Source organism: Pteropus medius, unplaced genomic scaffold (assembly GCF_902729225.1).
Source record: "Pteropus medius unplaced genomic scaffold, Ma_sr-lr_union100, whole genome shotgun sequence".
Lineage (NCBI taxonomy): Eukaryota > Metazoa > Chordata > Mammalia > Chiroptera > Pteropodidae > Pteropus > Pteropus medius.
In genome coordinates, this window is record NW_024340692.1 from 18904626 (window position 1) to 18917555 (window position 12930).

Here is a 12930-nt window from a genome sequence, read left to right on the forward strand (position 1 = left end):
TAAGGCCTTTTTTCAGTTTTCCTTCATTACTTGTCTCTAGTTTGGTTTAATGATTACTTAATGATTCAACAGTTATGACCTTTCTTTTTAATTCTTGCAGTTTCTGACCCTCTCATATTGCATCTGTTTTTGGTATTGAAGATTTATAAATTCTTTTTCTTCTTTTTTCACCTAATTGCAGTTTAAATGCTTCCATTTTCATAGCTCTCTTTATGTATGAAATAATAACTATACCACAATAATAATTATACTATAATAATAATTTCTAAATTCTTTAGCTCTACTGAGCATGTATTATCTGCCAAGTTCTAATCTGAGAGATTCAGATATATTTACACTAATCTTCACACTAGCCTTACAGGGGGCATTTTGAATTCAGCAATTTTACTCTGTGCTTTTCAGCATGTATGTTTTCTTTTGACTAGCCCCATCAGAATCACCAGAAGTTCTTGGCAACAGATTTCTGAACCCCATCTAGAAAACCTATAGACAGCTAGTATTTTAACTAACTTCCAAGGTGAAACCTCTAGACACTCAAGTTTGAGAACCGCTGTGTGGGTGTTGAGGTGGAATCTATCTTAGAGTATACTGAGGAGTGAGCTCTAAGTTGCCAGTAGCACACTGCAGTCATCACTAGGCATCTTTTGACTTATTATAAGGGAAGTTAACCTTCTTCCTTGCAAACCGTACTTTGCTTTTCCTGCACTTGTGGCATATGACATATATACTATCACACAAACAAAAACATATAAGATCCATCTTGAAGTTTCCAGCCAGTAGATATTATTCAAGGAGACCTTTGTTCTTTCACTGGCCAGATTATGCCTTTTGCTTCTATGTGAAATTCTATTTTGTAAGAAATGAGGGACTAAGTCATTTGAATATGCATCAAGAAAACGATTAGCTTTCCCTAATTTTCTTACTCATTCAAGTAAAAGAAAAGAGCAAGATTCAAAAGATAGCTATGTAAAATTGCCCAGACTCATATCACTATAGTCAAATCAGATAGGGAGAGGCAAGCAATTGTCTAGATGTGAAGTTGGCAATCTATGGTCCACAAGCCAAATCCTTCCTGTACCTATTTTTGTAAGTACAACTTTATGGAATCACAGCTATGTACATTCTTTTACATACTGTCTATGGCTGCTTTCAAGCAACAGTGGCAGAGTTGAGTAATTGCAGCAACAACTTATAGGTATGAGCAATAAAGCCAAAAGTATTTAGTATCTGGTCCTTTACAGAAAAGACTCTGCTCTCTGGTCTAGATTTTTCAGAGAGTATTCATTTTGGTTCTAAATTATTCAACTTTTTATATGGAATTTGAAAGTGGTAAGATAATAGAATCACAATAAATCTCTGGAAAATAAAGTGATTTTTTTTTTTTTTGGTTAAACTCTCCACAAAAAAAGAAATAAATTCAGCAACCCAAAGTCACTAAAAATGTTAAGCAATTGTTAACCTGTAACCCCACCTCCAGAATTACTCTGTGAGTCATAAAACATACTCTGTAGGGAGAGAGGAGCTAAGTCTTCATGGAGAGACATTCATTTCAGAGTTGAGGACTTACTCACCAGGGTCTGAATAAGATCATTTCTTGGTAAGTGGAAAAAGTTTACAACTTATGGCTTTACATTAAAATTTAGAGGAAGGAAATTAAGATTTACTGATATTTAATAGACAAATGGCACTCATTCCTGTACAAATGGATCATCAGACAGGTATTTGAGGTTCCTTAAGGAAAAGATTAAAAATTACCCAAACCCAAAGGATTGACTGTGGAGTTCTCTCTTGCTTAATATCAGTGTATTGACACACACTGAGGTTTACATGTACTTGATCAAGTGAGTTTAGGAGTTTCATTATCTACCTCACAGAATGGATGAATAGATAAAAATTTTCCTGCAAAAATATCTGATTTTGAAGATAATAATTTATACACTGCTTAATAGTGGGGAAAAATGGCAGAGCTTACATTTCTCTTAATCGTATAACCCCAGTTCTTCGGCAGCAAAACAGGTAAAAAAATGAATGTAAATTCTAGTGAATTTTTAAGTGATCAAGAGAATATATGCTATATGGATTTACTTCTTCTATCATTATAGACCTAGTTGAATACTGTGTCAAATTTAAACAAAGCTTTTGCATAATTGGTGGAGTGAATTAAAAAATGAGTACCATGATTTAGTAGGCAAGATAATGAGGTCCTTTTTCTTTTCACATCCTTATTACTAGGAATTAACTTTTCAGCTATGACAATCATTAAAATCAAGTACAGAAAGAATGAACATAAAGTTAACATGAATGTTAAGCCAAGATTTCAAAAAATAATCAACTATATTAAATCATATTATTTATACAAATTTTAATATCAATTTTAAAGTGAAAATAAAAAGATTTAATAAATTAATAAATAAAATAAAAATAAAATAAAACAATATTTATGTCATCTTTATCTCATCCTTTTATAATTTCTATTTTGTGTGTATTTTACAATGTATATAATATGTTAGTACAATAGTACATACATATAATCTTTATATATTTATAAATTTAGTGTATATATGTATACACAGATTGAAGAGATATGCTTAAATTTTGTTTTCTTCATAGATACACGGTAATTAAAAAGCTTAGAAGCCACTGATCTAGACAATGATGTATGGGTTCAGCCTTCCTATGGGAGTAGTTCAGGTTTTGTCTCTGCCTGAGATTTCTTTTGACTGAACTTCCTTCAGCCTGTTAAAGGATTGGTACAGTGACATGAATTGCAATAACTCTTCTTATACAAAGGCATGTACCTTTGTATAAATATTTATTCCATGTTGCCACATACTTGTTTGTATATTTTATATTTGTCCCCCATGGTATTGTCTATCACCAGTTCTGGCTCTTTAAATACTAAGGATATTACTGATTAAATTTGTTTTTTCTTGTGCAGTAATCCTCTCTTATTTGAGGGGGATACATTCCAGGACCCCCAGTGGATGCCTGAAATCACAGATAGTAATTTCACTGAACTTTATATGTACAATGTTTTTTCCTATACATACCTATGAGAAAGGAAGATATTAACAACAATAATGATTAATAAAATAGAACAATTATAACAATAGATGATAATAAGAATTATGTGAATGTGGCGTCTCTCTTAAAATATCTTATGGTACTGTACTCACCCTTCTTGTGATGATGTGAGATAATAAAACGCCTAAGTGAAGAGATGAAGTAGGAGAATAATGTAGGCATTTTGATATAGTGTTAGGCTACTACTGACTTTCTGATGATACATCAGAAGAGGAATAATCTGCTTTGGGTGATCTAGTGTATTGAACCGTGAGGCTATCGATGGTTGGATGTCAGAAGATGTTGTCGATGGATAAGGGGGGGACTACTATATCTTTCATAGGCAGTTAGCTGACACCCCTGTTGCTGTTTGCTTTTGTTCTCAAAGACATTATTGAATTATCATAGATTTTATTTAATCTGATTGCTTCTCATATAAATAATGGGAATTTGCAGACTTTGGGTGTGTTTGAGGATGATACAGTTTTCCTGGAGTCGAGGCTTTTGATGATATTGACTTTGTGTACTTTCTGTCAAAACAATACATCACTTTCCTTAGGAAAAAAAATCTGACCCAATGACTTAAATTTATTTTTTGAGATACAAAGAACCCACTTTCATACCGCAAATTGTGCTAAATGAGATACCTCTTTTATATCTTTTCTGACCAAAACAGACTATAATGTCACGTTTCAGTGTCACGTTCATTCAAAATTTTTCCCATTTGGGAGCAACCATTATTTCCAACTACTGACATTGATCCAAGCATTCTTTAACTCTTCTTTATTAAATTGCAGTATTTATTCTATTGAGCAAGTTAGTATGTTGACTCCAGTAGGTCTCTTTTTCTTCTGTCAATTTTAACCTAACTTCACAAGTTCTGCCTTTTGTATTTGTCCATGAAGAAAACCTCAGAACTTGATGGTTATTACTAGACTGGTCTGAAAGTCTGGTCTCTCATTTGCTTCTTCTACATTCTGGAAGCTAGTTGTAATTGCAAATATCACAGCTTTTATGGGTTTCCACAGATGTCAGAATGCCCTCCGTTACGTCCCAGCCTAATTCTTATTCCCAGCAGCTCTGTAGTGCCAGTCATAATTAAAATTCATGAAAACAGACTGGCATTTTAGACATGGATGGAAACAATTTGTGGGGGAGGCATAAAATAGCAGGGGTATACTTCTCATGTTTATAGTCTATGATCCTGTAAGGATTCCACTTTTTAGTGAAACCAGTTTGAATTCCATATATTCTCAGTTTGAATATTTTAGGGAGGAATTCACAGTAACTACCTTTGATGAGGACTGAGCTCTAGTCTCACGGCTAAAGAAGTTTATTTCTCCTCTAAGCAAATGGCTAATCATGCCAAGTCTATATTAATAGCTTGAGGGGATTTAGAATAAAAAAAGAAAATTAAAATTTTGAAAAGTAGTTTAAGAAACAAGAAATCATTAATTGGTGTTTTAGTAAAGTATTTTTCTATAGATTTGTAACATGTGTACAGCACTCATTATGCTAGCCAGTAAAATTTACCCAAATCACACTTTTTAAAATACATATATTTTATGTCCTTAAACCAGCCATTTATTTATTCTTATGATGTGTCAGGCATGTACTAAGCCCTTTACATAAATCATCTTAGCAGTTCTTAATACATATTTTTTATCCTTATACATCTGAAGGATATGCCACATTCTCATTAGAAATAGCACCTCCTAAACAGTGATGTAATGACCTATTCTCCTTAATTTAGAGAGAGCAGGTTGGGGGAAGCATGAGAATTTTTTGAAGAAACTAGAATTTAAGCCTAAACCTGGTTTCAGAGCTTGTATTCTAAGCCACCATACTCTAAACCTCCCATATTTTTGATCTTTCATTGCCTATTACAGACTAAATGTTTTTGTCCTTCCAAAATTCATGTTGAATTCTAACCCTGATTGTGATGGTATTAGAGGTGGAGCCTTTGGGAGGTGATTAGGTCATGAGTGTGAAGCCCTTACGAATGGAACTAGTGCCCTTGTAAAAGAGACCTCAGAGAGATTTCTTGTCTCTTCTGTGTGAGGGCACACAGCTAGAAGATGACTGCCTATGAAGCAGGAAGAATATCCTCGCCAGATACTAAATGTGCTGATGCCTTGGACTTCTCATCCTCAGAGCTGTGAGAAGGAAATTTCTGTTGCTTATCAATCACCCAGTTTATGATATTTTTTGTGACAGCATCCTGAACAGACTAAGCACTTCCCAACCCTTTCTCTTGGATCATCTGTGATCTCTAGGGCCCTAAGCCACGAAACATACTCTGTCAGAATTCCATTCTCAAGTGCCTTCACTGTCTAGGCTCTGCTGGAACCACCAGTTTTCTGCTGGAACCACCAGTTTTCTGCTGCACTTCTGGTCCTCTGCTTCAGGCACTAGCAGTGCATCAGCATATACAGTTTTCTGCCGAGCAGTATGGGCCTTTAAAAAGGGTGGCACCAAAGGATAACACAACTTGCTTTCTGATTATTCAGAACTCTTTGCTCAGGCCCCAAGACTACCAACAAATGCTCTCCCACAAAGTCCTTCACCCAACTAAAGCATGTCGAGGCATCTTCCTGTCTCAAAATGACAATCACTATCCGCACCTCCCCCCCCTTTTTTTTTGAATTCTAGAATCTTCTCAGGGTGTTGGCTCCTTTCTTTCTTTATCTTCATAAAATATAAATGGTATCTTTTCTTCTTTTTTTCCAATAATGAAGTTTAAAGAACCATTAAGAAGGACTTGGGGCTCAGAATCACCAGAACCTGTCTCCTGCCCTTTCTTGGGGATGAGAGGTAGAATATCTCTTATTTCTTCTTGACAAATTGCCCACTCCATGGATAGGAGACTCTTTAATGTAGAATAAAAATTTCAGTGTAAGTTAAATTATCAAGTGCAGGTCAGTCTGCTATATCCAAAATGTATAGAACAAGAATACATGCTTTTGTAATTTCTCTCTTGTATAACAAAACATGTTTTCTCTTTAGTTATGACCTTAAACATAAAAATCTATGTCATAATGTTTTAACTTTTATAATTAATTTTTAGCTATTGCAAAAAAATGTCCTGGTAGATAATCCAGAGAAGAAACACTGCCAAGCTTGCTGCCAAGGGTCTCACAGAGAGAGGACTGAAGAAGCCAAAGTCACAGGGCTCTGCTGAAAACAAGCAGCCTCTTATGGTTCCCCAATACTCTCACTGCGATGGTTTGGCAGTAACTTCTCAGGACCAGTGTGTAGGGAAGGGAGGTAGAGAAGTCTCCCTGCAGTGTTATACTTGGCTATGATTGCTCCATATCATTTTATGACTGATAACTCAATGAGACTGCTTGCATTATATTAATAGGCATAGCTGCTCATAAAAACAGATCCATAGTACAGAGGATCTAGGCCAGGAGAAATCATTAAACTCAGTTATACACTGTGTCCAGAACTATCCTGATGATTATTTAGGTAATGATATTGAGATCAAACCACTGAGCCATTGTCCCCTGTCTTAAGATGAGTTCCTCGTTTTGTCTGTTTGTTTGTTTTGTTTTGTTTTTTCCTTTGGGAGAATGTACTTGGGGCCTTGCCTTCCAAGTAATCTCAGGATGGTTGAATAATGGTGAAACTCATTAGAGTTTGGGATTTGAATATTAACTTTTCCTGGGGACTCCTAAGCCTCTAGACAAATGAATTTATTCCCTACTTATCATTCTTTGAGTTGAACATACAAAGATGATATGCGTGTGGGGTACTCTGTCAAGCCACAAACATAACCTGCTCTGTAATAATACCTTCCCACACTTTTATCTTGCTTTGGCATGGTATGCTTCAAGTCCTAATCCTGTTCCCCTAACACTAAAATTAAGTGGTCTGCTTCTTTTTAAGGCATTTGAAACTCATAAAAGCATCTGTGTGTCACATGGACTGGCCCAACACAAAGCTCTTAATCTAAAGTTGACTTTTTAAAAAATCCATAGCTCAAAATTTGACCTCATCACCTCAGGAAATTAGGCTTAAAACCTGTCTCTACAGAGTTCCATGTCCTTTAAAAATATATAAGCTTTTTGAAATTTGACTTAGGTATCAGAGACATTATTTGCTCACCGAAACAACTCAAAACATCTTCCTATTTTTTTTGAAACTCCAGTTTTTTCTTTCTCAATATTGTTTTTATTAAAAACTTGTTTTGGAAGGAACTCAATGTGAATAATAACATGGGTGTGGGCCTCCACATACCAAGGCCTCAAGGAATTTACTTACAGCATATTTAAGTCTCAGTTGAGGCCTCTGAATTCCACTCAGTACAGGTGGTAATGTGTGCAGAGCACATGTGATTGGTACAGGAGTAAGAGGTCCAGTCTTGAGTTAGGAAGGGAGGAAGAGAGAATATAAACAACCTAGAAACCTGTTTGGATCATGACAGGTGGCTGTTGATTAGGACAGGCATATAACCCACCTGGGTGCCTTAGTGGAAATGTCATGCCTTATTTTAGAAGGAAATTAAATTCAGCAAGAGGAGATACACTGTAGGAACTAAATAAAATTCGAATAACATATTTTAAGTGTGCCATTTACCAACAAGATCTATTTTCAATATTGCTTTTGACAAAGATTACAATAAAAATAAAGCATGATAGCAAAATGGTAAGTCAGTGAAAATAAATTTATAAAAAAACATACAAAATGTGATGAGGGATTGTGTGAAATACTACCTTTCCTCCAAATTCTATGAAATGCTAGTCTTTTAAGAGATTATGCAAAAATAACTTTTAAAATTTAATCAGGTGCAGGCAAATCTATAGAGACAGAAAGCAGACCAGTGGTTGCCTGGGGCTGGCATTGGGGATTGACTGTAAACTGGCACAAACGATCTTAGGGTAATGAAAATGTTCCCAAACTGGATTGTGGTGATGGTTGTGCAACTGTATAAATTTAATTTAGATCATTGAACTGCATATTTATGATGGGCGAATTTTATGGAATACAAATTACACCTTATAAAGTTAAAAAAAAATTAACCAGGTGCAGCTTCATGACATTGGATTTGGCAATGATTTCTTGGATATGACACCAAAAGCACAGGCAGTAACAAGAAAGAGATAAGTTAGATTACATCAAAATTAAAAACTACATCAAAGGACACAATCAACAGAATGAAAAGGAAGCCCACGGAATAGGAGAAAACATTTAAACATAATATATCTGATAAGGGATTAATGCCAGAATATATAAAGGACCTTTAAAGCTCAACAACAAAACACCCTGATTAAAAAATGGGCCAAAGTCTTGAATAGAAATTTCTCCAAAAAATATACATGTGTCCAATAAGAACATGAAAAGATGCTCAACATTACTAATCATCAGAGAAATGAGATAACCATATCTCTAACTAGCATGAGATACCACCTCACACCCTTTAGAATAGATACTATCAAAAAAAAAAGAAAAAGGTAAATAATGTGTTGGCAAGGATGTGAAGAAATTGGAACCCTTGTGCATTGTTGGTGGTAATGTCAAATATTGCAGCTTCTTTGTAAAACAATATGAGGTTCCTTAAAAAGTTAAAAATTGAATTACCGTATGATCCGATAATTCCATTTAGGAGTATATACCCAAAAGAATTGAAAGCAGGGGCTTGAAGAGATATTTGTACAACCATGTTGACAGCAACATTAACAACCAAAAGGTGGAAGTAACCAAGTATTTATTGACAGATGGGTGAATAAACAAAATGTGGTATATATGTACAATGGAATATTATTCAATCTTAAAAAGGAAGGAAATTTTGACAAGTGCTACAATATATGTGAACCTTAAGGATATTATGTTAAGTAAAATAAGCCAGTCACAAAATAACAAATCCTATATGATTCCACCTACATAAAGTTCTTAGAATAGTAAAATTTATAGACACAGAAAATAAAACAATGGTTTCCAGGTGCTGGAAGTGTGGGGGTAGAATAAGAAGTTATTGTTTAATAGTTACAAAGTTTCAATCTTGCAAGATGAAAAGAATTCTGGAGATGAGCGTTGGTGGTAGTTATACAACAATGTGAATGTACTTAATACCACTTATCTGTATACTTAAAAAGGTTAAGGTGGTAAAGTTTATGCTACGTGCATTTTGCCACGATTAAAAATTTAAAAAGATTTAAACAAATTTAACCAGATGTGCTTATCTATTTTAAAAATGAAAAAGCTGGTTTTATCTAATCCAGTCCTATGGAGTAGATAATACTATGTCATCAATAAATAGTTATGACTGTAAATGTATCCAAGATTGTGATGATCAATTCTGATTTTGCCCCTGCTATTCCTTTGCATATTTCATCAGTTATCATGGAATTAAATCTCACTTTTGTGTGGATAATCTCACCCAGACCAATTTCACAAATTCTGGTTCTGCGGCTTTAACTTCTTGATGGTATTTCCACTAGAGCATAACCAAATTGTCCCAGACTTGTCATGGGTATATGAAAATTCATATTTGTCTGTAAACAATGTCTGCCTCTTGAATTCCCCATTATTTTCCAGTGATCCCAGTCATTCTCCTAGTTATAATGGCTTATATCTGTGGAATCATTTTGGACCTTCCCTATTTCTCAGTGACACTCATTAGTTTTTCTGCTCCCATTCTTTTCTGTTCCTAAACATACTGTACAACATTGACAGGTAAGTTTATATCTTAAAACATACAGACCATCCACAGTTAATACTGACTACCCAAATTAATCTCTGACTATTACCAAGATTAATTCTCTACTTCTCCCAGTGTGGTCTACTTAATGTCCACATTGTTATTTTCATGTGTTTTTCTAGATACTATGATCTTCTCTCTTCCTGTTAATGATCTCTTCCCATCAAACTCCCCTTGACCAGGAACCTTACCTGATTGCTTCAGCCTGTGGTCATTTCAACCTATCTCTGAACGGCTGCCTTGATACTTTCTATTAGTCCTATGTCACACATTGAGTGTGGGCCCTATGAGCCATTAGCACCAGACAAGAACAAGAACAAACCCAGGTTAGGTCTGGTGTCAAATGACAGGAGAATGTTGAAGGGAGGCCATGAGTTGAGATGGAATTATGGTTAGGGTCAGATGGTGAATTAGCACAATGGAAGACATAAATGTGAATCAAAGGAGCGTGAACGTCAGTTTTTGGAAAAGCCTGAAGAACAATAGGACTATGAATTGAAATAATCCCAAATAGATCCCAACTTCCAATAAGAGTTCTAGTTAATGTGCCTTGACTAGTGCACAATCTCAGGCAGCAAGGCAGTTCTGGAAAAACAATATAGACTGTGGCTCCAGACGACATGGATCCTAACCTCAGTCCGCACACTTACTCTCTGTGTGATCTTGGGCAAATTACTTGAACTTCCCAGGCCTTATTGTGTTTATCTCTAAAACAGAAATGAAACACCAAAATTATAGTCCTGTTGTGATGATTAATAAACTTAAATATGGTAGATAAAGCTCTTAGTAGATGCTCTGTAATGGTAGCTATTAAACCTTTATTCTGCCTGATGAAGTTTGTTCTGTAGGTATTGAATGAAAACGACGTTTTTTATGAGGTATAAAGAGAACATCATCACTACACCACTGTGCGAATCAAGTGTGGTGTTGATGAATGTCAGCACACATCTTACTTGTGTGAGAAATATTTCCTTCCCTTTTTTCTTTTTTCCTTCCTACCTTCCTTCCTTTTTTATTCTTTTTCCTTTCTTTTAACTTAATTTTGACTCTGATGGGGACTGGTGAGGAATTCTATCTCAGTGATTTTTGGGATTACTCAACTTTTCCAGTTTTGGGCTGAGTCCAAAGGCTTCTATTAACATTAGGAAGGTCCAGCTACTAATTGGTATCTCTCTATCCTGACTACTGCTGAGATGTCTACTATGCCTAGGACTCCTTCAGATATTTTGCCACACTCGGACTCCAGGGAGCTTTTGTCAGTCTAAGAACGCTGGATCAAAGTCCAGTGTCGCAAGAAACCACATGGAAAGAAAGAAGGAAAGAAGGAAGGAAGGAAGGAAGGAAGGAAGGAAGGAAGGAAGGAAGGAAGGAAGGAAGGAAGTTAGTTTGTCATTAGCCCAAAGATACCTGGGTTTGCTTGTTAGACAATAAATTATCAGAAGAAAGTCCTGTATTCTAATCAGAAATTACAATCTCTGGAGAAAAAAGGGCAGTGGAGAAGGGCAGAAAGACTAAGGCCATGGAAAAGCCTAAAGTTCAAAATATTGTAGAGATTTTTAATTTGAAGTTTGAGTATTCTCTTCCTGTAGTAGAAGAAAAATGCAGTGTTCAAAGGGTATTTGCCTCAGACAAAGAGAACTTAGGGTTTTGTGAGGCAGGAGAAACACAATAGATGATTTCTTGTTTAGATCCTACACTAACTTGGTCGCTTCATCTTTGGAGGGCTCAAGTTTCTATATCTGTGAAGTAGAGATGTTTAACCACAAACTCTTAAAAATGTAGTTAAACTCTAAAATTCTCTGGTTTTAAAATCATCTGATGATTTTAGAGAGTAGTTTCTGCCCTAGGTTTCAGAGTCACAGCTATAAAAGAAAACAATTCAGAAGCAAAATTATCTCTTCCCAACTGTTGTTCCTCTTTAGCTCAACCTCTAGCACAGCCTGAATGACTTTCTGTTCTGACTTCTGTCATTTGCTGGCAAGTCTTATGTCCTCGTTTACTACTAGAGTTAAAATTCTTTGAGGAACTGTTTCAGCTATCCAGACATCTTCCTTTCCTTTTCATCTCTTCTGCCTCCCCGCTCAGACATATTCTCCTTGAACATAGTAAGAACTAACAAGCTTTATTTACAAGTGAAATAACCAACTTTAAGAACTCAAGAATTTCTTCTGAAGGGTATTTATTGACCTCCTGGAAAGTTGTTTCTGTCACCTACATTCTAACAAACTGAAACTGCTTTTGTCTTAAAATATTTATTTTTAAATTTCTGCTATTATACTTAACTCTTTACAAGTGTTTTCTCTTTTAATCTCACAACAAGCCTGAAAAGGACATATTAATATCATTTTCCAGATAGGGAAACAAAGGTTCAGAGGAGTTAAAGGGTTCAACCAAGAACATTCATCTTCTAAAGGGGCAGAATCAGAATTCGATTCCAAGTCTTTTCAGATTCTAACACCCACCTTCATGGAGTAGAGATACTTAGATATTTAGATACCCAAATTCTTTAAATAGAGCTAGGAATTGCCTCACAATTGAAGAGGCAGAATGGTTTATGGGTATCCATAGTATAACCACCACGATGGTAAATCTGGAAACAAAAGTTCCTCCTCTCGATTTAGTCTAAATAGAGTCTCTGATTTTAAGCAGCTATTTTGTAATATATGGCATTGAAGTCTAGCCTTGAGTTTTAATCATGGTGCTCCACAGGTTCACCAGGAGTTTGTAAACACAATTACACTGCTCCTAAGCAACAGATCTTTTTTAAGTGAGAAAAAAAGGAAAACATTTTTAATATAAAGATCTAGGAAAGAAACTGATTGACCTGATCCCATTAGAACGATTTGGAAAGGAAATAATAGACTTTTGCTTTCAGCTTATTCTGAATAAGCAACTACGTATTTTCAAACTGCATCCCATAATGACTCCCAATTCTCAGAACACTGAAAATCCTTTCAACAATTTCCACAGAAAAATGAGGTCTGCCATTTGTGAGGGGAGGAAAAAAATATCAGCATTGTATATTGACTATTCAAGTCTGTAATGAACATTTTATGGGATGTCTCTTGTGTGTATATTACACTCTCAAGCTATAATGAATATACATTTGAACATTAGATTTGTCTTTTTTTCAAAGAACAATTTTCAGTAGATATTTGTGTTTA

General features: G+C 35.3%; 1 protein-coding gene across 7 annotated transcripts in view; it reads left to right on the forward strand.

Moving 5' to 3' along the window:
- TMC1 (transmembrane channel like 1) overlaps positions 1-12930 on the forward strand; it is a 259282-nt gene that overhangs the window by 3532 nt on the left and 242820 nt on the right. For 4 of the 7 annotated variants that reach the window (XM_039841244.1, XM_039841391.1, XM_039841319.1 and 1 more), the window contains exon 1: positions 1499-1597. The exons of 1 other annotated variant lie outside the window; for it this stretch is intronic. The gene's annotated coding sequence lies outside the window, so the exon portion shown is untranslated. Of the gene's footprint in view, positions 1-1495; positions 1598-12930 lie in introns of those variants that run through there. 2 more of the 7 variants (XM_039841643.1, XM_039841469.1) reach the window with 2 other exon arrangements.